Source organism: Podarcis erhardii (assembly GCF_964252035.2).
Source record: "Podarcis erhardii genome assembly, chromosome: 8".
NCBI lineage: Eukaryota > Metazoa > Chordata > Lepidosauria > Squamata > Lacertidae > Podarcis > Podarcis erhardii.
The window spans coordinates 80,642,683-80,666,792 of record NC_138499.1 but is presented as its reverse complement, the minus strand read 5'-3'; the positions used below and the strand labels follow the sequence as shown (position 1 = coordinate 80,666,792).

Sequence of the window (24,110 nt, the reverse complement as noted above, 5' to 3'; positions counted from 1 at the left end):
GATAGTCCCTGAGGAAATTCCCACCTAAAGATAATTGAGTTACTCCTTAACAATCTGACCAATTCAAGATAGGTGGATCTAAGGTCCAAAAGCTGTTTCGGGATGTCTTTGTAAATTTCAGCTCTCTTATCTGAGATGTCCAATGATTTTTCGTAATGTAGGCCCAATATCTTATCTCTTTCCTCCTTCGATCTCAGGGTTATCAAACAATCTCTGGGCTTGTCCTTCCTTGCAGATTTCCCAAGTCTAAAAGCCGACACAATTTTGAAGTCCTTTTCCTCCTCTAAAGGCCAAAATTTAGAAAATTCTTTAGTCAGGAACTCGATTAAATTTCCTTGTTCAAGTTCTGGTATAGACCTTAACCTTAGGTTATTTTCCCGGTTTCGCAGTTCTATCATAGACAAATACGTCTGTTGCTCTCCAACTTGTTTATGCAATGGTTTTACCTCTTGTTCCAAATTTTCAACTTTCTGGGCTGTTGCCTCAGCCAATTTACGATTTTCTGCAGTGTCCTCAGCAAGCTGTCCAATTGATTTTACATTCAAAGCCACTTGTTCAGTTATTTTGTTTAGGCAGGTTGTATTTTGGTCAATCTTGGCCGTTTGTTCATCCGCTTTCTTGTCCAAAGATTCCACTCTCTTGTCCAGAGATTCCAATTTTTCCAAGATTTTTTCTAAAATTGAAGCAGTTGCTCCTGCAGCCATATCTTCCAACAGCAGTTGCTCAGTTTCTTCTTCCCCTGCCAATGAGAGAGTAGGCACAGTTTCTTCTTCCCCTGCCGAGGGCAAAATAGGCACAGACGATCTACGTGTCTGTAGGGCTGAGGCTAAGGTTGTTTGTCTAGTTCTTACTCTAGACTTCTCTTCTTTAGGCTCCTTTTTTCTTGTGCCGCTCATTCCAATTTTATCTAATGGTCAAGGTCAAGCTAACTTGTTCCCATGGGAATGCAACAGCCCAGGGAATAAACAGTCTCACAGGAAGGTAGGAAAAAGAAAGTAAAGTAAAATCCTCTAGAGGGAGCTCGAAATGTCTTGAGGGAAGAAGGTAAACCAATAAGAGTCCATAAAGTCCAATTAAATGTCCAGGAACCTTCAAAAGCTTGAGTTTAGCAGAGTTGGTTTAAATGTATTACACTGTCTCTGATAAGTAGCAATTGATTTTTCAAAGTAGCAGGTCTGTAAGCACTCAGGTTGTAACTTATCCCAGATACCATGTAACTAAAACTGAAAACTGACAGTTCTATTTATTCAGGCAGCCCAAGCACCTGGGTCTCTCAGTCCAAGTTTGTAATCCCCAAAAGAAGAAGATTAACACAGTTCCAATAAAAGGTAAATCACGAAAATAACTCAAATCTTCACTTTACCCTAGCCCAACTTCAGTGGAAGCCAAGATCAGTTAGTTTTAGCGCCTCTTCAAAGGCTCCATAGCTCAAGATCTTTGCTTTGATGTTGCCGCAACAGCGGAAGACGGACTTCCTTTTGACGTCGCTCTGCTTTCAACCAAATTTCTAATAGTTTTGGCTCAGATTTATTACAGTCTCAATTTTACTCACGGATTGCTGTTTCTCGAAGTCGAATTTTTCAAGGAAAAAAGGTCAGCGCTCACCGACAGTAGCTGCGCAGCTTCACTCTACAGAATAGTGATCGACTCACAGCGCCGCGACCCCCTCCACGGTCAGAGGCTCCTTACGGGGTCTCTTCTCGGTTTTAGGAGCCCCTTCTGGCGCCCGCCGAGTCCCACGGCCACAGGCTCTTGCTGCCTGTGGTTTTTCAGTGCGGGTCTCGGCTTTGCCGTAGCGGACGACCCATTTCTGCAGAGCTTCCTCCTCAGCGAGTGAGGAGGACCGCCATTGCCGTTCGCGCCGCCTCCGGAAGTCTGTTGAGGGCTGATTTCTTGTCCTGTGATAAAAAGCCTTCTGTTTTGACCGCCAAACCTTTCAGAGGAGCATTTGCAACCGTTTGGCACCATTTTTGAGTGAATGGCCGAAAGTCAGATTTTTGATGAAATTGTGACCCCGGGGCTTAGGGATTTTTCAAAAAAATCTTTTTCTACCGGTTAAGTTGTTGAGGGCTGATTCCTTGTCCTGTGATAAAAAGCCTTCTGTGTGGACCCCCAAACCTCTCAGGGGATATTTGCATCCGTTTGGCACCATTTTTGAGTGAATTGCCGAAAGTCAGATTTTTGATGAAATTGTGACCCCGGGGCTTAGGGATTTTTCAAAAAAATCTTTTTCTGCCGGTTAAGTTGTCGAGGGCTGACTTCTTTTCCAGTGATAAAAAGCCACCTGTTTCGACCCCCAAACATCTCAGAGGAGCTTTTGCAACCGTTTGGCAGCATTTTTGAGTGAATTGCCGAAAATCAGATTTTTGATGAAATTGTGACCCGGGGCTTAGGGATTTTTCAAAAAAAACTTTTTCTGCCGGTTAAGTTATCAAGGGCTGATTTCTTGTCCTGTGATAAAAAGCCTTCTGTTTTGACCGCCAAAACTCTCAGGGGAGCATTTGCAACTGTTTGGCACCATTTCTGAATGAATTGCCAAAAGTCAGATTTCTGATGAAATTGTGATCCCGGGGCTTAGGGATTTTTTCAAAAAAATCTTTTTCTGCCGGTCAAGTTGTCGAGGGCTGGTTCCTTTTACTGTGATAAAAAGCCTACTGTTTCGACCACCAAAACTCCCAGGGGATATTTGCAGCCGTTTGGCACCATTTTTGAGTGAATTGCCAAAAGTCAGATTTTTGCTGAAATTGTGACCTCGGGGCTTAGGGATTTTTTTTTAAAAAAACTTTTTCTGCCGGTTAAGTTGTCGAGGGCTGATTTCTTGTCCTGTGATAAAAAGCCTTCTGTTTTGACCTCCAAACATCTCAGAAGAGCTTTTGCATCTGTCTGGCACCATTTTTGAGTGAATTGCCAAAAGTCATATTTCTGATGAAATTGTGACCTCGGGGCTTAGGGATCTTTTCAAAAAAATCTTTTTCTGCCGGTTAAGTTGTTGAGGGCTGATTTCTTGTCCTGTGATAAAAACCCTCTGTTTCGACCACCAAACCTTTCATGGGAGCTTTTGCAACTTTTTGGCAGCATTTTTGAGTGAATTTCTGAAAGTCAGATTTTTGATGAAATTGTGACCCAGGGGTTTAAACATTTTTTTAAAAAAATCTTTTTCTGCCGGTTAAGTTGTCGAGGGCTGATTTCTTTTCCTGTGATAAAAAGACTTCTGTTTTGACAGCCAAACCTCTCAGGGAAGCATTTGCAACTGTCTGGCATCATTTTTGAGTGAATTGCCAAAAGTCAGATTTCTGATGAAATTGTGACCCCGGGGCTTAGGGATTTTTTTTAAAAAAACTTTTTCTGCCGGTTAAGTTGTGGAAGGTTGATTTCTTTTCCTGTGATAAAAAGCCTTCTGTTTCGACCTCCAAACATCTCAGAAGAGCTTTTGTATCTGTCTGGCACCATTTTTGAGTGAATTGCCAAAAGTCATATTTCTGATGAAATTGTGACCCCGGGGCTTAGGGATTTTTTCAAAAAAATCTTTTTCTGCCGGTTAAGTTGTTGAGGGCTGATTTCTTGTCCTGTGATAAAAACCCTCTGTTTCGACCACCAAACCTTTCATGGGAGCTTTTGCAACTTTTTGGCAGCATTTTTGAGTGAATTTCTGAAAGTCAGATTTTTGATGAAATTGTGACCCAGGGGCTTAAAGATTTTTTTAAAAAAATCTTTTTCTGCCGGTTAAGCTGTCCATGGGCTGATTTCTTTTCCTGTGATAAAAAGACTTCTGTTTTGACAGCCAAACCTCTCAGGGAAGCATTTGCAACTGTCTGGCATCATTTTTGAGTGAATTGCCAAAAGTCAGATTTTTTATGAAATTGTGACCCCGGGGCTTAGGGATTTTTCAAAAAACACCTTTTTCTGCCGGTTAAGTTGTTGAGGGCTGATTTCTTGTCCTGTGGTAAAAAGCCTTCTGTTTCAACCCCCAAACCTCTCAGGGGAGCTTTTGCAGCCGTTTGGCACCATTTTTAGTGAATTGCCAAAAGTCAGATTTTTGATGAAATTGTGACCTCGGCGCTTAGGGATTTTTTCTGTTTTCCAAGGTAAGCGGGTAAAGGATTGTAGCTTAAATTCATTTCCAATGGGACCTTCATATCTCTTCTTTGTAACTTCAAATGTGCCTTCCCATAATTGGTGCAAAATTGATTGTTAATAGTATAAAAGCCACTAGATGGCACTTGCCATGGAAGGTTAAAACCTCTTTAAATTAGGGTGGAAGTTTCTCTTTAAACATCTCAAGAAGCCTTCCCCACACTCTCATTACTACAGTTGGTTTAGTTTTCTTGGCTATAATGAGATGGAAGAATATCAATGTATTCAGTTCTGGTGCATATGTTGGCTCCAATGTAATGTGCACACTAAGTTTCTAAAAGAACATTCTGGTCATTTGCAGTAACCTTCCCCTGACAAGGAAGGCCTTCAAAATACAAACTTTTGAGTCCAGGGACAGCGGCAAGAGCTGGGGACCCAGTAGGGTACCTAGTCTTGCCTCACCTGTGCTGCGAAAGAGACCATTGACTGAGCGGGATCTTGGTTGGAAGAGCCAGTTCTTGAAATAAAAGTGTTCTGGCTAAAGCCTAAAGTATGTCTGAACTGGTAAAGCAAATTGGCAGTGTCTGGGATATTTTTTTTGCTGACCTGAGTACCATGGATGGTCAAATCTGTCACATTTGGTTTCTTTCAGTTTCTCCTGTTTCCAGTCTCCATACATACATTAGCTCATGAATTCTTCTTTTTAAAAAGTCCTTATTGGGGGAAAAAATTAAGCCTCAAAATTCTAGGTTAAATTTATCCACATATACACCATTTCCATGCAAAAGAAACAATTTTGCAAGCCGTATTCACTAATATTGTGCATTATAATTATATTATAATATTTACATTATAATATTGTGTTATCATGAATATATGCCTTTTAATGCAAATTTGTACCTAATGTGTGCATTGTACACATCATGTGAGTGGAGGACTTTATTGCAAAATGGGGAGAAATGCCAATTTTGAAGGACAACCATGTTCCAGTTCACATAGTGTTTCAGGAAGTGTGGTTTAGGTAGAATTGCCTTTAAATGTGAACTGAACTGAACTTCTTCCCTGGGGTAAATCTGTCTGTTCATTTAAGATGTATAAGTTCAAACAAACAAACAGAATTCGGGAGCATGGGGGACTGACCTTGGCCCTTATTTTTGTGGCAATTATTGGGCGGCGGGGGGAGGGAGCAAGACAAACACACACAAAATGTCCAAACCTTTCCCCCTCTGGTTGCCTAGCAACTGTAGCCCTTGCTTCACCCACTGATTTGAAAAACTGTTCTTTCCTCCCTTTTCTCCTACTACCAGCTTTGTATGTACCGTATTTTTCCGTGTATAAGACTAGGTTTCCCTCCTAAAAAAGAATGTCAAAAATTTTGGGGCATCTTATACACCTCCCCCCATTTTCTTAAATCAGAGTCTTATACGTTGGGGCATCTTATAGACAGAAAAATACGGTATTTGCACATTACAGTCGTACCTTGATTTGCGGCCGGGATCCGTTCCAGAGCCCCGGCCGCTAGCCGGAAAGGATGCAGGGCAAAGCGCCGTGTTTGCGCACGCGCGAAGCGTGCTTTAGCGCTTCTGCACATGCGCGAGCGGCAAACCCAGAGTAACTCATTCCGGTACTTCTGGGTTTGCTGTGGACGTTTGCCGGAATCGACGCTAGACAAGGCGGATGTTCGCGGAGGTATTACTGTACTGTATAAGCAGTGCTGAAGGAAACTTATCTGTGGAAGCTGAGACTTCAGTTGCCAACTAGAAGCCCAGCTCCGCAGGCTAAAGTGTGGCTGCACATGCAAAAGTCAAGTAAGTGATGCTGGAGGTGCTGTTTAAGACTCGGTAAAAGGATGGCTGTCCCTGAATCAACTCCTGAGCTCTGCTCTTGTGGAGTCTGCTGTTTGAGCTATGGACAGGGCTCTCCACTCAAGCCATGCCCTGCCTCTGTTCTGCTGAAGCAGTCACTCAAAACAGAACACGGACAACACTCTTCACAGCACCTGAGGGCTGGCCAGCCACTCTAGCAAGCAACACCCTTCTGCCTCTCTGCACTGGGCACCTTATTCTGCCTAATAGTCAGCATCCTTGGCAGTAGTTGTATTGGCACCACACCCATCCCTTGTGCCCTTGACAGGGAGAAGTTTGCTAGTCCTGGCTTCTCCACTGTGCAACTAGACAGAAGTGGGTTTAGAATTCCTGCTCCGTGATTGCAGTCATGGGATTGTTGTCTATCACATGACGGTGTATGTTTTGACTCCACAGAGTGGGAAGTGACGGAGACAGGATGTTTGTGTTACTGTGTTCCATGAGGTGGGACTATTGTCCTTTGTTCTTTCTCTCTGCTGTCTGATGCTAGAGAGAGAGAGCCATGTTGCAGTGCCCCGTGTATGTTTATATGTAAATAAAGCAGACTAGCCAAAATGCTGAGTTCTCTTACGCAAACTGCGAAGACTGCGGATCCCTAAGTGTGCCGATGTCTGTTGGCATCTGTCGCTGTGATGTTTGGGCAGAAGAAAGCTTTTGAAGCTCCTGAACGATTGACCAGGAGGGAGGGAACATGCCAGTCGGGCATGTGTCTCTGCCAGGGTCCTACTCGAGAGTAGGACGAGCTCCTGACAGTGGGGTGGGGACAAAAGGAAGAAATAGGAAATGGGAAAAGCGAAGAAGATGGGGAAATTGCTTCCCTGGGAATCCAGTACATGCTATTGACTTTTGTTTTGTCAGCCTGGCAGGTGACTAGCTTCTAGCTAGTGTGTTTCTGAAATGGAGTTCTTCGCATTAGGAATATATTTCCCATTAGGCGCTCCACGGGCAGATCTATCATTCATTTATCAGTGATAGGGCCTCTGAGTGCAGTGTCTTGGAAACATTTTGTTTGAAATACGTATCTTTCCCCCCTTCCCCTCTCAGCCAGGCTGTTTAATTTAGCGAACAAAGCTGTCACAGAGAAAGGGAGAGAATGAGGGAGAGAGGAATCTGCCATCTCCCCAACACACCCCAGGCAATGGCTCCGTGTGCAGCTAAACAAATAAATAAATAAAATATGCCCATGGGGTGCGGCTGCAAATAATTATACAAGAAGCCTGTTATCAGGGTATCATTTTTTTAGTGCCCACACAACAAAGTGAGGGACCTCAGACCTGACACACCTAGGGGTGGGGTGGGGTGACAAATGATAGTATAACCCCCCCCCCGAAATTATACCAAAGTATTTGAAGCGCCTCTGTTTTCTGAGATGATGCTTCCCCTGAGGGATAACACTGCCTTTGAATTACTGTGCGCCTTCGGTCTGCTTGCCTGGAATATTGACAAGGGTATGTTTGCACCGTCCAAGAGAGTTCCTCGAGCTTATCTGGTTAGCAGCTTGTGCTGTCTCCACCTAATACAGTGGTGCCTCGCAAGACGAAAAGAATCCGTTCTGCGATTCTCTTCGTCTAGCGGTTTTTTCGTTTTGCGAAGCAAGCCCATTGACAGTTTAGCAGATTAGCGCTATTAGCGGTCTAGCGGCTTTTAGCGATCAGCTGAGAAGCGGCTTATCAGTGGAACAGCTGATAAGCGGCTTAGTGCTTAGGGAAAGGGCGAAAAAAAGCGAAAAAAACCTGCGGTAACTCGCAAGATTTTTTCGTCTTGCGAAGCAACCCCAAAGGGAAATTCGTTTAGCGAAGCGCCTCCAAAATGGAAAACCCTTTCGTCTAGCGGGCTTTCCGTCTTGCGAGGCGTTCGTCTTGCAGGGCACCACTGTACCGTGATCTGTATCACTTAGTGCTGAAATTAATTGATCATCTACTTATGTATTAAAAGGCATTCCGATCCCACTGTCCTATCAGAATAGGTGTTTGAAGCAGCTAACTGTTCAACAAACAAATTGTTATCAGCCACAAACACTTCAGCACCATATACTGTACCTACCTACAATCTGACTTGCTGAAAGGCAATCAAGAGACTGAGTGTGTTCCACATCTAGGTTGCAACCACCAAAAGGGCCTTTTTTGTGGGACTAAGTATGGAATTAGCCATATGTATGGGAGGAAGCAGTTCTTAAGGTATCCTGGTCCCAGCCTTAATAATAATAATAATAATAATAATAATAATAATAATAATAATAATAATAAAATTATTTATACCGCTCTCATCTGGCTGAGTTTCCCCAGCCACTCTGGGCGGCTCCCAATCGAGTGTTAAAAACAATACAGCATTAAATATTAAAAACTTCCCTCAACAGGGCTGCCTTCAGATGTCTTTTAAAAATAGGATAGCTGCTTATTTCCTTGACATCTGATGGGAGGGCGTTCCACAGGGCGGGTGCTACTACCAAGAAGGCCCTCTGTCTGTTTCCCTGTAACCTCACTTCTCACAATGAGGGAACCGCCAGAAGGCCCTTGGCGCTGGACCTTAGTGTCTGGGCTGAACGATGGGGGTGGAGAGGCTCCTTCAGGTATACAGACCGAGGCTATTTAGGGCTTTAAAGGTCAGCACCAACACTTTGAATTGTGCTCGGAAACATACTGGGAGCCAATGCAGATCTCTCAGGATTGGTGTTATGTGGTCCTGGCAGCCACTCCCAGTCACCAGTCTAGCTGCAGCATTCTGGATTAATTGCAGTTTCCTGGTCACCTTCAAAGGTAGCCCCACGTAGAGCGCATTGTAGTAGTTCCAAGTGGGAGATAGCTAGAGCATGCACCACTCTGGCAAGACAGTCTGCAGGCAGGTAGGGTCTCAGCCTGTGTACCAGATGGAGCTGGTAGACAGCCGCCCTGGACACAGAGTTAACCTGCACCTCCATGGACAGTTGTGAGTTCAAAATGACTCCTAGGCTGCACACCTGGTCCTTCAGGGGCACAGTTACCCCATTCAGGATCAGGGAGTCCCCCACACCCGCCCGTCCCCTGTCCCCCCAAAACAGTACTTCAGTCTTGTCAGGATTCATTTTTTTAAAAAAAATAATAATAATATTTTTTCGAATTTTAAAAATTACAAAAAGAAAAATTAGAAAAAACAAAAAAATAAAAAAAATGCTGAGAAAATACAGTTAGAAAAACAACAACAGCTCAAACCTTTACATAACTTTCTTTCCTTTGCTTATTTCCTTGACCTCCTCACACCTCCCTTTATTGTATTCTAGTTCAATTAGATAATTCAGCAAATCCTTTCCAGCTTTGTTTTTATCCTAATAATTTTTCTTAATATACTATCATTTTACATTCTCGTCTTTCACCAATTAAAAAATCATTTTTTACCTAATCCTTTATATCATTTCTGCTAAAACCAGATTACTTCATTCCAACATCCTTCTAACATTCCTTAATTTTACAATGTTTCTGTAAATAAACTTTAAATTTTTTCCAATCTTCTTCCACCAACTTTTCACCTTGGTCTCGGATTCTGCCAGTCATTTCCGCCAGTTCCATATAGTCCATCACTTTCATCTGCCATTCTTCCCAGGTGGGTAAATCTTGTGTCTTCCAATACTTTGCGATGAGTATTCTTGCTGCTGTTGTTGCATACATAAAAAAAGTTCTGTCCTTCTTTGGCACCAATTGGCCGACCATGCCCAGGAGAAAGGCCTCTGGTTTCTTCTGAAAGTTATATTTAAATACCTTTTTCATTTCATTGTAGATCATCTCCCAGAAGGTCTTAATCCTTGGGCACGTCCACCAAAGGTGAAAGAATGTACCTTCAGTCTCTTTACATTTCCAACATTTATTATCGGGCAAATGATAGATTTTTGCAAGCTTGACTGGTGTTATGTACCACCTGTATATCATTTTCATTATATTCTTTCTTAAGGCATTACATGCCGTAAACTTGATACCTGTGGTCCATAACTGTTCCCAGTCAGCTATCATAATGTTATGTCCAACATCTTGTGTCCATTTTATCATAGCAGATTTCACCATTTCATCCTGAGTATTCCATTTCAACAGCAAGTTATACATTCTTGACAAGTTCTTAGTTTTAGGAGCTAACAATTCTGTTTCCAATTTTGATTTCTCCACCCTGTCTTGTCAGGATTCAACCTCAATCTGTTAGCCACCATCCATCCTCCAACTGCCTCCAGGCACTCACACAGGACATTCACTGCCTTCACTGGTTCCGATTTAAAAGATAGAGCTGGCTTTCGGCACAGAGAAAGGCTATTTCATTTTCCCTGCCCTGATTGTGTTTGCTGTGATTGTGGGCTGTATTTTAGGGGCTCTCCAGATTCCTATTTAATTGCACATTTATAATGATTCGGGCTCACGATGCTGTCAGGGCAGTTATACACAATCCTGATTTCAATACTGCCGGTTCCTGCAAAACTTCTGGGGCAGTCACATGGCTTCATTTTTAAATCAGTGCATATCCTGTAACTTCCTGCTGAAACGTTCTAACTTTTTTTATTGCCGTATACATTCTGATTTACATTTGCCTTATTTTTATTGCACTACAGGCCAGCAATGATGTGGCCGCCTTGGGGAAGAATCACAGAACAGCCAATAAAAGCAGGATAAATCCACCACTAATATACTCTTCCTGGCTCAAGAGCATGTTGCACAATGCACCTGCAATAAATCACTAGCTTGGAGAGGCCCTTACTGCTTTATTGTGTTTTAATAGTTACTGCAAACTATCCTAGAGCTTGGTCACGTGATTCTGCGGCAGGCTCTGAAAGAGCAGGTCCCTTGAGTGGCCGGTTGTGTTTCTACACGTGAGCACACTCTCTTGTTCTGTAACGCAGCATTCCGTCCAGGTGGTTCATATCTAGGTGTCTAGATAGTTGAGTAACTTTTTTGGATTTCTCCCCGCAACAGGAATGGAAGGTTCAGGCATAGCCGAAGAGGCAGCACTACAGCCTCAAACAGTAAACATTTTAACTTAAGGATCCTAATTCATCACTGATAGCCAGCCCAGGCTTGTTATTCTGGCCACTGAACGGCCATCTATTTTGTGTCCTGCTGTCATTTATACTACTCAAGTTGATGCTGTGTAGTAGTTCATCAGACACTTGAAAATATTAATTGCTGTGTCCTCTGGCAAGGACTGCAGTTCAGCTACATGTTCTGCCTGAATATGAAGGAACTGCAGTACTGTTTTACCGGTAGGTTTTTCCTGCTATATACTTTGGCTTGTTGTGTTTCAGAAGTGAGTTGATTAAACAAGTAAAAAAACATTTTTTCTACATACACCATTGGCTTATCACCTTTGGTTCCCATTGTTAAGTACTCTGACTATTATGCTTAGGGTGTGCATATTTGGAAAACTGCTGAGGATCTACACCAGGAGTGGCCAACTCCTGAGGGACTGCCATCTGCTTTCAGAATTAAAATCTGGCAGTAATCTACCACCCTTTTTTAGGGGTTCAGGTCAAAGTTGTTGAGCTTTCATATAGGGAGGGGAAATGCCTCGTTTTATCCCCATTTTGTTGGGATTCCGCTTTGCTTTTAAGGGGGAAGGGGATTAGTCGCTCACCAAAACAGCCCTGTGGAAGCATTTTGCATCACAGCAAAAGCTCCGTCTTCTGTTACAGAGATCAGGAGAAAATCCAGGCAGGGGAGACGGGGCCGGGCCAGGTGCTCTTAGGCAAAAGCAAAGGGAAATGAGCCCGTGATTGACAGCAATCGACTGCAACCTTCCAGGGATCGACCAGTCGATCCCAAATGACCTGTTGGACATCCCTGATCTATACTATCAGGGGGCTCGCTGCCAAGAGTTCTGTAGATCTCTGCTGCTTCTTCACTGTTGCAACTACTTGCTTACTTGACATGTAGGGTTCCAGGCTCATATAACTCTAGCATGTTTGAATCCAATTAGTACACAAAGGGGTTAAAACCATAGACTAAGCTGTCCTGCCAGGCTTAGCATATGTCATCACTTTCCACCTTGAGAGGAAGTGGGTCACCAAGGCGTTTCTATCTCTCATTATCCATGTGGATTTCAGTAGGTAAGGAGCTCTGTAAGAGAAGGAAAATGGAGACTGAAACTAGAGTTTTTCTCTATACCAGTAGTTTAGAAACTTTTACATTTTATAGCTAAGCAACATTTTCACTGTCTGTGCATCTTTCCTGGCTGCTGACCTTTGAAGAGTTTTGTAAGTAGACCATTTTACGACTTAGGCAAAGTGTGGTCTGTCTCTATGCTAGGGAAATGGGATAGCTTGGGGATATTTTGGGACTCGGACGAAGGGCACATTTTAAAGGTTTTACAAGCCTTTATTTCCATGCTTTTCTTTGCTGCATGTTTTGAGATGTTAAATCTGTGCTGGGGTTCTCTCACCAAAGAGTACACGCCCCGAATTTGTGTCTTGGCTTTCAGGATTCCAGCACAACCACCTCTTGGTATGGACCAGTCAACAGTGGTTGAGGAAAAGGCCATGGAGGTGCTGGTGGTAGCAATGCTGAGAAAAGAATGAGAATCAAATGGTGATCATGGCAGTGAAGAGGTAGACTCAACAAGGGAGTGGGGACCAGGGGAGGGGACTTGCCTAAGGACCCTCCAAAATTTGGAGTCTGAGCTACAGAGTTAGAGTCACAGAGCTACAATTTACAGACTTCCCTGTGAAGAGCAATTGATAGGTAAACCACTTTGGGAATGACCGCTCCCCACATTAAATGGGGGGCGCCCTTTGCATGGTCGCGCGCAGCCCCCTGGACCCTATATGGCACCATTAGCACAGGCTCAGCTTCGCCTTCCCCAGGTGGGATGCCTGGAGGTCTCCGCCTACCTCAGCCAGTTGCCCAATCGCGCCTGCGGAGGCGTTGCCAAGGTGATCAGGTCAGGTAGGTCAGGTCCCCACACAATAAGGGGAGGATCTTACCTGGGAATCATCAGTTGGCTCCAGAGCAGAACAGAATAGGTGTCTCTGATGAACTCTCAGCACCCTTAACAAACTACAACTCTCAGAATTCAGTCGGGACTGTTTAGAGGGGTATCATAGTGCTTTGAATGTATGGAATGGATGTAATGTGTCTTTTATCATCCGGCAGACATGAAATAAATATATTCCTTACTGGAATATTTTCGGAGATTAAAAGAGTAATGACCCCACACCGCTAAGCAGTGCTGAAAATGTTCTCCTCTTTTAAACAGCAAATATGTTGATTGCCATGTTGAAAGACTGCTTAATGATGTCAATTTCCAACTCGGCTACATTAAATTTGCTTCTCCAGCAATCTGTCATGCCTTATGTCCTAGTTATGCTGCAGCTCTGTGTCTCAAGGGGAAAGGATAACCTTTGTGCCATTACCATCTTTACACAGCTGGAACTACCACTCTGTGCCCACCAGGATTCTCAAACAGATGTCCACACGAATGTCAACACTCCACGCGTTAGATCCAAACAAGCAGATGGGTTATTTAATTGCAATGCTGGAAAGCAAAATACAGTGTTTTATTGCAATAGCCAGATTCACTGCACATTAAGTGCCCCCACACCCAATGGAAATGGCCCAGCTTGGTCTGGATAGTTGTAAGATGTTCAGGGGTTTAGCTAAACATGGGGAGACAGTCTTGGGTGTCCAAAAGACCTTGTATACCTGTCTTCTGAATTGCTCATTGCTCTTTTGCCCACCAGATTAGTATTGCCTGCTTCCTGCTCCTCTCTCTTTTGTTTGAACCATGTAACTAACCGCATGCACAAGGCTGGAGCTCGCTAGCCCAGACTCTGTGTTTGAAGATCCTTTTTGTATTTTGTACTGAAGTGGCTTTTGCCTGTGTTGTTTCTGCTGCCTGAATGAGACCTCTGATTACTGTAAGAAGAGCATTCAAACTTTGTGAAGTTTGTGGTTTTTCAAAGAGAGGCAGAGGCAAGGGGAGCACATTGTAAGCACTTAATTCTGGGACATCTACAGATCTAACAACCTATATTTTCCCTGCATTGCAAATACTGTGTTTTAAACTTTACTGGGGGCTGTTTTGGCTAAAGACTGAGTCAAGCCCCACACAGTTTTTCTTTAGTTCAGGCAGTCAGCCGTTTGTTTTTTTCTTTGTAGTTCCCCACACATGTGGGACTTCAGGATTAATTGGTATTCACCGGTTATTTCCCAACAATTTAGCCCCCAGAATAGTTAGTGTAGGAGCCAGGAAGTACCTAGCTCAGACTTTGCCTGAGGCTGCTTACACACACCATACCTTTGAAGGACTTCCCCATAGAATCATAGGGACTGTATTTAGTTAAGGATTTTGGAAACTGTGGCTTGGGCATATGCTTTAAATGTATGCTGTGTACACAGCCTTAGCTATCCCAGGACCAGCCACACAGCAATCTCTTCCTGCATGCATGAAATTACATATTCATACAACAGACACACACTCTCACACACACCAAACATACAATAAAATTCCTCTAAAGCAGGGTTTCCTAAGCTTGGGTCTCCAGCAGTTTTTGGACTACAACTCCCATCATCCCTAGGTAGTCAGGGATGATGGGAATTGTAGTCCCAAAACAGCTGCAGACCAAAGTTTGGGAAAGCTTGTTCTAAAGAAAGAGGAATCAGAGGTATGTTTTATCTCTGATCTTTGCACTAAACATCACAGAACTCAGCTGTTAGAGCTGCAGAGCTGGAAGGGACCCTGAGGATCATCTAGTCCAACCCCCTGCAACACAGGAATATGTAGGTGTCCCATAAGGGGGTCAAACCTGCAACCTTGGTGTTATCGGCACCATGCTCTAACCAACTGAGAAAGCCCATGCCTCGTTCTTAAGAGTAAAAGGCAGCATTTCTACCCACCCCAACAGTGGGGTGAGGTGAAATAATACCTTTTCCTGTTGAGTTGGCAAAAGGCCTACCTCTGGTCTAAGAGTGCAGATCAGAGAGGCCTTTGCTGCCTTTTCCTTTCAAAGAGGGCTTGTCTTCGGTTTTATGCTGCAATCAGAAACCAAAGATCCCTTTAACTGTCCTGTGCCTGGCATCATTTGACAGGTGGGTGTGATTAACTTAAAATGGCCTTGCAGGCCCTGGGGAGGCTAATTAGGCTTATGGGCCACAGGTTCCCAAGCACTGGCAAACCATTTTTATTTTCGGCACAAATTCTTTAGATTAATGCTGAGACTCGAAACCTGCAAGAAACAACTCCTTTATGGTAAGATGGAAGTTGACTGATGTTTCCTTTCATGTAAGAGAGTAGCTTGAGTATATCTCTTAACCTCCTTTATCTTTGAAAATACACAGAATTTCAGCAAATCATTTCTTTCATTGTACTTACCTCTGCAGGGATCATTAATAATGTACAGCAACGCTTCTCCTCTTTTGAATCTGTGACCTTATTACAATGCTGTGAAAGTTAAAAATTGGGAGAAAACAGTAATGACCTTCAACGAACTATCTTATTTTTATTAAAATAATATTTATTCAACTTTTAAAGATTACAAAGAAAAAAAAAGGAAAAAAGAGAAAAAGAAGACAGAAAAAATACAAGCAATTAAAAAAACACACAGATCAAACCTTTACATAACTTTGTTTCCTTTGCTTATTTCCTTGACCTCCTCACACCTCCCTTTTTTGTATTCTAGTTCAATTAGATATTTCAGCAAATCCTTTCCAGCTTTGTTTTTATCCTATTAATTTATCTCAATATACTGTAATTTTACATTCTCGTCTTTCACCAATTAACAAATCCATTTTTACCTAATCCTTTATATCATTTCTGCTAAAACCACATTACTTCATTCCAACATCCTTCTAACATTCCTTAATTTTGCAATGTTTCTGTAGATAAACTTTAATTTTTTTTCCAATCTTCTTCCACCGACTCTTCACCTTGGTCTTGGATTCTGCCAGTCATTTCCGCCAGTTCCATATAGTCCATCACTTTCATCTGCCATTCTTCCCGGGTGGGTAAATCTTGTGTCTTCCAATACTTCGCGATGAGTATTCTTGCTGCTGCTGTTGCATACATAAAGAAAGTTCTGTCCTTCTTTGGCACCAATTGGCCGACCATGCCCAGGAGAAAGGCCTCTGGTTTCTTCTGAAAGGTATATTTAAGTACCTTTTTCATTTCATTATAGATCATCTCCCAGAAAGTCTTAATCCTTGGGCACGTCCACCAAAGGTGAAAGAATGTACCTTCAATCTCTTTACATTTCCAACATTTGTTATCGGGCAAATGATAAATTTTTGCAAGCTTGACTGGTGTCATGTACAACCTATATATCATTTTCATTATATTATCTCTTAAGGCATTACATGCTGTCAAAGGCTTTCTCCGCGTCCACAAATATCAAAACTGCTTTGGTATTAATATTCACTTGTAATTTTTCTAAAATGTTAATTATGTTCCTTGTATTATCAAACATGTGTCTCCCTGGGAGAAAGCCCGCTTGATCTTTATGAATTTCTTCTACTAATACCTTTTTTAGTCTTTTAGCCATAATATCAGCAAAAATTTTGTAATCCACATTGAGCAATGATATGGGGCGGTAGTTCTTAAGCTGTGTCTTCTCAGACTCTGTTTTCGGTATAAGTGTAATATATGCATCCTTCCACGACTCTGGTGCCTTTTCCCCTTCCAGTATTTCATTGCAAATATCCTTTAAAGGCTGTACTAACCATTCTTTCAAAGATCTATAATACCTTGAAGTCAAGCCATCCGGCCCTGGGGATTTGCCCAATTGCATGTTCTGAATGGCTCCTTCTACCTCCTGGTCTGTTATTTTATGATTCAACATTAGCTTTATTTTCAAAAATCGATCAATGTCCATTTATTTCTGAGTCTCCTGTGTATATAGATGTTTAAAATACCTCTGAAAGCACTTCCTAATCTCCACTGGGTTCTGTATATTCTTTCCCTCCACTTCCAAATTGGTAATAGTATTAAGCTTTTGTCTTTTTTTCATTTGCCAAGCCAGCAATTTCCCACATTTATTTGCCGATTCAAATGTCTTTTGTCTCATCTGTTTGATCTTCCATTCTATTTCCTGATTCATCAATTTCATATATTGTACTTGATATAACTTTATCTCTTTCAGAATCTCCTGTGATTTTGGTTTTGCTCTCAGTCTCTTTCCTCCTTCCTTTATTTTCTCCAAGATTTTATCCTTTTTTTCATTTTGAATTCTCTTCTTAATTGCATTCTGTTGTATCAAGAACCCTCTCATGACTGCTTTACTTGCGTCCCAGATTACTCTTTTTTCAACAGTGGTATTCATATTTATCTCAAAATAGTCTCTCAAGTTTTTTTGGGCCTTTTTAGTCACTTCTTCATTCCTAAGCAAAGTGTCATTCATCCTCCATCTAAAGGAACCAATTGGCATTAGTTTCATTTCCATCTTCACCGCATTGTGGTTGGAGCAGGTTTTAGAACAAATTTCCACTTTTCTAATCTTCGGGGCCAGCCCCCTAGTTACCCAAATTTGGTCAATTCTTGTCCATGTCATTTTAGCCTCAGAGAAGAAAGTTCCTTCTCTTCCCATGGGGTTCTTAGTTCTCCAAATGTCAACTAAATCCATATTGTCAGTAATGTCAAAGAACGTCTTTGGTAGTCTACCATCTTTTGTAACTACCTGTCTCTGTGCCTTGTCCATGTTAGTAGACACTACTCCATTCATATCTCCCATCAAAATCATATTAGAGTCCAAATAGTCCATCAAAGTCTCATGTAGCTTCTTGAAAAATTCCGATTTCCCCTCATTTGGTGCATAAATACCTAGTACCAAAAATTTCTCTCCTTGTGATTGAATTTCAATTGCAACAAATCTTCCTTGATCATCTTTAAATAAAAATTTCGTACTCCTCTTTTCTTTACTTTATCTGATGAAATAAATTCATGTCCTAATCTTTTACTACTCAAAATCTTCCTGTGTAGCCTTATCACATGCTTTTCTTGTAAACAAATCAAGTCCAATTGTTCTTTTTTTAATAAATGAAAGACTCTCCGTCTCTTTTCCAGGGAGTTGAGTCCATTAACATTCCAGCTTAATACTTGCAGTGCCATGATGTAATTACTGTGTTACTCCTCCAATAGCACCCAGTGCTTGTTCTAGTTCTGTCAGTGGTGTTGGTTTCCCTCTTTTTGGTGAACTTCTGTCCAAAGCTCCTGGCTCTTTTCCAAGTTCTTTCTGCAGATCTTCTCCATAATCTCCCAAAAACTTGTCTTTTTCCTCAACTGATCTTATTTTTATCTTTCTTCCTTTAAAACTAAAGGCTAGGCCTTGGGGGAATTCCCACCTAAAGATGATTTTATTCCTTCTCAGCAGGGCAACCAAATCTCCAAAATTGGACCTAAGATCCAAAAGATGTTTCGGTATATCTTTAAAAATTTCCACTCTTGACTGCAGAATTGTCAAAGGATTCTGAAAGTGCAAACCCAGAATTTTATCTCTCTCTTCTTTAGATCGGAGAGTAATCAGACAGTCCCTTATTTTAATCTTCTTTCCTCCTCTTCCAAGTCTGAAGGCCCTCACGATTTTAAATTCTTCTTGTTTCAAATCCAACTTCCAGAACTCTGCAAATTCCTGTGTCAAGAAATCTATCAAACTGCCCTTCTGCAATTCAGCTCTAATCCTCAAGTTCGTCTGTTTTTCCTTGAGTTCAATCATGGAAAGCGTCAGTTTATGGTCCTCAATTTGCCTCTGTAATTCTGGGACTTTCTCTGTTTCCAATTGTGTTATCTTAAATTCCACAGCAACAGCTTTTTCCTTGGCTTCATCTGCGGCCTGTCGGGTCAGAGTAGATTCCTGCAACAATTTCTGAATAGATTCTGTGTTAGTTTTCACCTTTTGTCCCAAACTATTTAGGCTTTCTGTATTTAAGTCAATTTTGATAGTTGCTGCATCTGCCTTCACTTTTGTCTCGTCCACTGTCGTCTTTGTCTCTTCAACCCTCTTATTTGTCTCTTCGACCCTCTTATTAAGTTGCTCCAAAGATTCATTAATCTTAGCCAGTACAATCGCTAAAACATCTTCTGATGACATTCCACTAGGCTTAGATTGTGATGGTACAGTTGCAGATGAGGTAGAAAGACCAGCAGCTGATGGTCTTCGCGCCCAATTCTTCCCAGACCTTGTTGTTTTGTCTGGGAGTGACAAATCTACTTTTTCTTTCCCATCTGCCATAACACTTAAACAATGGAAGAGCCAAGGTCAGTCCCAGCTACACAGTTTATCTTTGCCAGTGGAAAATTCCCCTAGTAACAATTTGACAATTTCAGAATCTTCCTCTAGGGGGAAACAGTTGCAATAGTCCCCCCCCCAAAAAACGCCTTTTAAACTCAAACAATAAGAGAAATAAACAGTTCCAATTTTTGTTACTTTCCAGTTACTTTCCCTCCTTTTTAAGAGCAGAAGAGGAAAACTGACCACAATGTATCTCTCTTGCTGAACTAGCTGTCAGCAAGTCGTCTGTTCACAGTTAATACGCAGTTCAAAGCATGGCAGTATTTGTCTATTGGCAGCCCGTTCCCAAAGTTTTGAGCGGTGGATTTTAGCTTCTTTCCCTCTCTCTTGCAGGTATATACAGTCCAAGGCTTCCCCCCTCCTTCCCCTGCTTCCTGGGGGGGGGGGGTTCGATACTTTTTGTGTTAGGAATTTAGTCCTTTCCAGTCAATTTTCCAAGACTTTAGCTTGTATACTCTTTGCTTTGATCTATTTACAAAAGCGGAAAGCGGACTTCCTGTTTAAACCTTCCCCGCTTCGGTATCAAATTAAGTCTCTTTTATACTTCCAATTTTCCCCTACTCACGGGTAGTTGCTTTTAAGGTCGAATTGTCACAAGAAGTCAGCACTCTCCGGTAACAGCTGAGGAAGAAGCAGTCGATTCACAGCACCGCGCCACTCACCCCGCTTCGCTCCGGAACCTGTAATTGGGATTCCCCGTGAATTGGGGGGGCGCAAAGGGTGCCCGCCGAATCCCCACGCTCACAGGCTTCACCCGCCTGTGATTTTTGAAGAGTCCCCGCTTTCACCGTAGCGGTAGGACCCAATTCCCTCGAAGCAAATCCCTCCTAGTCAGAAGGATTCCACCATTACCGATGGCGCTAACCTGGAAGTCCTCTCAACGAACTATCTTAAGAGAGAATCAAAATTGGCTGTTGGTATATTTGAGGCATCTGATCAAGGCCTGTATTTTAAAATGAGCTTAAAGATATATTAGTATGTTTCCTGCCAGGCAGAAAAGCAGCTGGCTAAGTACTTTGGCAGTTGTTTATCCTCCTGGACGAGGGCCCCCCTGATTTATAGCAGAAGCAGGAGACAAGTTTCTCAAAGTCATAAAAGGGAAATACAGGCTGGGAGCAAAGGTTACACTGACCCTACATATTACAGAATACAACCAAGCTGCAAAAACACTAATTAAGAGTTGGTAAATAGTAAGATCTCTGTTTAGATAGAACCTAATACCATGAGCCATCTGTTTTAGCCATTTGTTTTGGAATGCAGGGGCAAAAGGTGATCTGGTAATTAAGGTGCCTTGTCGAGGCAAATGTAAGATATTCTGCCATTTATGGATAGAAGGAAATATAGCTCTTTGTCTCCCATAAAAGGTAATAGAAAATGGGTGTATCTTTTATGATTGGTTCTAGCAAACAGCCAATAGGAATTTCAACCAGGCTGATTGGACAGAGGCAGCTAAAGGAGGAGCAAGGGGGCTGGGTTGAGGAAATATAAGTGCTGGCCATCAGGGCTGGAGTGGGCAGAGCTTTGGTAACCATATACCACTGTGCCTACCATTTATTTGTCTGACAAATAAATTATTATTTTAATTTCTCTATTGCTGCGTTGAATATTTCATTCCAGCTAAGCGTTAACCACAAGCAGGGTGCTACATATTCAGGCAGAACATGCCCTCTTTATATATGATTACGTAGGCCTGTTCAGTGGGCTAACACCAAAGGCAAAAGCTACATAATCTGCTTTACAAATAGTTTGAAGATGCCATTTTAGATTCAGCATTATTTTGTCGCTTATCAAGGCTGAAGAATTCTCACTATCTTATCTGCCTTTCCCCCTGTTTTGATGAAAATATTTGCAGACAAATATTTCCTGGATGCTTACATATCCCCTGCATACAATTGCACCCCCACCCCACCCCCCAGCCAACTATTTGCATGGTGGTTTACAAACAATAACAACCACCAAGGCATGATAGGCCTCTGCCCCAGGGGACTTACAAATCATAATGGAACAACACCCCATTAAATTCTATCCCTCCACCCTCATCCCAGCCAACAGATTTGTCAGAAAATTTAATAGCAAATTATGTAAATAAAAGTAATTTATCTGCATAATTATATTAGTTGCTATTCCCATTGTGGTAAAAATTCCTGCATAATCACTGATGGGAAAAAAAGATAGCAAATAATTTGTCTTGGGTATGTTGCGGAACAATTGCCTCAGATACTGGTGTTCCTGTGGTTTCATATGGAGTTAAATGGTGGTAGCTAAACTGAATTTAGCTGGCTATGTAAATTACCTAAGTCTCCTATGTGTAAAATGCTATGCTACGACTTGGCCTGGCTGTGAGATATGTGTTGGCTTAGAAGTGGTCAGACAACAAAAAAAGACCTTGTAGCATCAGATGATTCTTGTATCCCCCAAATACTGTTGTTACATTAAACTGCTTTAGCGATAGAACTGAATACTGTACTCATAAATATTAATATTTTACCTTTAAATAAATCCCTTAAGAAGGACTTGAACCTGGCTTCCGGCTTACAAAGAATTTAATGGATCATTCGCCATCACGTAATCCTTCATGAGGTCAAATGCTTTTTTGGCACCTATCAGATAGGATTGACATTTGAGGGTTGAGTTATAAAGCCTTGATAATGGAGGCATATAATGGGAAAACTGACAGACCTTTAACTATAGCTGGGTGAATAGCACTGCGCTCTTACAGGGAGAGAGAGAATATCCACCCACCCACCCCCGGCCAAACTAGATAATATGGCAGCATATAAAGTAATAAATGGCAAATCACTGAAGCAAAAGTCCATTTTTTCCCCTAAAATGGAGTGTAACAAATCCTCAGCCTGTGGTCGAAAGACTAAGATTTTCAAAATTTCTGGTGAAAATTGATTGCAGCTGAAGTATGTTTTTGATTGTTAGTACAATACACTTGGGTTGTCACAGAAAAGTATTACTTGGTTAGCCTGGAAGCTCTGGGTGTCTCAGAAATGATAAGCTGCTTTCATGGGCTGTCTTTCTATTAGAGCTAAGGTAGCTTTTTTTAAAAAAAAAAAAGAAAAAAAGAAAACACCTTCTCAGGTTGAGAAGGCAGAGGATATTGCCTGCTTCTGATTGGATTTTGTGAGCACTGTCAACCCTCACCGAATCCATCGTGATTTATGACTCTTTCAACCCCTGCACAGAGGAGGGCTTCAATCAGGAAGCCATTTGAGAGCCTGTGAGCTAAAGTGAAATAAATATTTGGGGTGGAGGAGAGTGAACGAATCCAGATGATTCCAGAACAGGTTGGGCAATATGCGTGTATGTACTTGGAAAAACAACAACAACCAAGCAACCCACTGTTGTGGTAATTTTGAGACTTGATTCTTGAAGGGATCTATGTTCCTCAAATCACAGAGAAATATGTAGCCACACTGTCATGTGGTAACTTCCACCATTATATATTCACGTGACTTGAAAATCGCTTCGGTGGTTGGTGCTGGTTACAGAGCAAGTGCTGTGGTGCATGAGAGAGAGACTAGACAGTTAAAAGAATGACCATTACTCTTGGAGTATCACTGATGGTGCACTTTCTTTTTTTAAAGAAAGTCCTTTTTTTCCTTCTGTGCCCGTCGAGAGCCAGTGTGGTGTGGCCAATGTGGTATGTGGCGTTACAGTGGCTGTGACCAGGGTCAAATAAATATGTTTTACTGGTTATTTAGGCAGATGATACTACTCTGTGATGCTTATGGGTCCAGCACTATTACCATTGATGTGGTTTCATGTGGCAATGGTAGCATTACTGTGTGGTGGTTTTCTTCTTTTTCTGGATATGGTGCTAGGCTTCACTCTTTTTATTACCGATCTGTTAGGCACCTTAAATCTTCTCAGAGAATAAGGAGGGCGGGGTGTTTTTTTAAAAAATGACAATAAAATTTTTTAAAAGGCCTTTTGGTATAATCAGTGTTTATTTTTATTTATTTATTTTTAAACATATTTTTTTATTGAATTTTTTTCCATATTTTTAATTCAATACACATATTCACAACATCTTATTTGCTTAAAGTGAGCTTTGACTTCCTTCTACCTCTCTTTCTGACATCTCTATAGCCTATAACATATCTTTCGCATTCCCATAATCACTTCTTTATCTATAATCACCTTAAGAAATCACATTCTTATTTATAAATCAGCATCATAATTTCACATTACAAAACATTTCATGTTAATGCTACAAAGGTTTTTAAATGAGTATAGCTTTCTTTCAAATAATAAATAAATTATAAATAAATAAATAAATTTGCTCCAGTCCTTTTGATATTTTTCTTCTGGTCGATTCCTGATTCTCCCCTCTCCTTCGCCAACTCCACAAATTCTACCATTTTTATTCTCCAGTCTTCCAATGTAGGGAGTTCTTGCTGCTTCCACAAATTGCCAATGTTTTTGAGGATGGGTTATTAATTTATTGGCTTTGGAGTCGCCTATTATACTACACTACTACTACAATTTGACTTGAAATGTTCTTAATGATAACCAGCTGTATACTGTTCATGTCCTAAAATTGGAAGTACTTCAACCACTTTGAGCACTGATGTTTTCAACCTGCAAGAAAAAGTGTTTTGTTTTGTTTCTAACTCTCAAGTGAACATCTATAATCTCCCCTTAAAATTAACAACTGGTTTATGGAAATCCCAGACCATCTTCTAGTTCCACAGAAATTACTACTGTAATCAGAAATTCTCTTTAGAAAGAAATGTCAGAGGAGGAAGGGAATATTTCTCAGACATGCTAAATCAGATACTGCCTATCTCTCAAGCTGCTTGCTTCCCCCCACCAACTTCTAAATTTGCCCTTTCAAAAAACCACATCAGGATTCATTTTTAAAGATCAGGTGAAATGCAATAGTTGGCATCCGTCAGCCTTGAGAGACAATGGGGTGCTCCTCCAGGGGTGAAGTCAAA

At 41.6% G+C, this 24,110-nt stretch overlaps 2 long non-coding RNA genes across 11 annotated transcripts in view; one reads left to right on the top strand and one right to left on the bottom strand.

Moving 5' to 3' along the window:
• The first annotated feature begins 11,535 nt into the window (after positions 1-11,535).
• The window catches only part of LOC309348111, an 85,713-nt gene continuing 73,138 nt past the window's right edge, over positions 11,536-24,110 (top strand). For 6 of the 9 annotated variants that reach the window (XR_014159161.1, XR_014159162.1, XR_014159163.1 and 3 more), the window contains exon 1: positions 14,978-15,131. This is a non-coding gene — a long non-coding RNA (uncharacterized lncRNA). The other 3 variants (XR_014159166.1, XR_014159167.1, XR_014159169.1) reach the window with 3 other exon arrangements.
• On the bottom strand, positions 12,242-22,326 carry LOC309348124. 2 transcript variants are annotated; one of them, XR_014159195.1, is made up of 5 exons: positions 22,312-22,326; positions 21,650-21,761; positions 15,255-15,323; positions 13,297-13,418; positions 12,242-12,447 (listed from the first exon to the last, which is right to left on the bottom strand). It is a non-coding gene; the product is annotated as an uncharacterized lncRNA (long non-coding RNA). The 2 variants fall into 2 exon arrangements; XR_014159196.1 differs by lacking the exon at positions 22,312-22,326 and adding an exon at positions 22,125-22,276.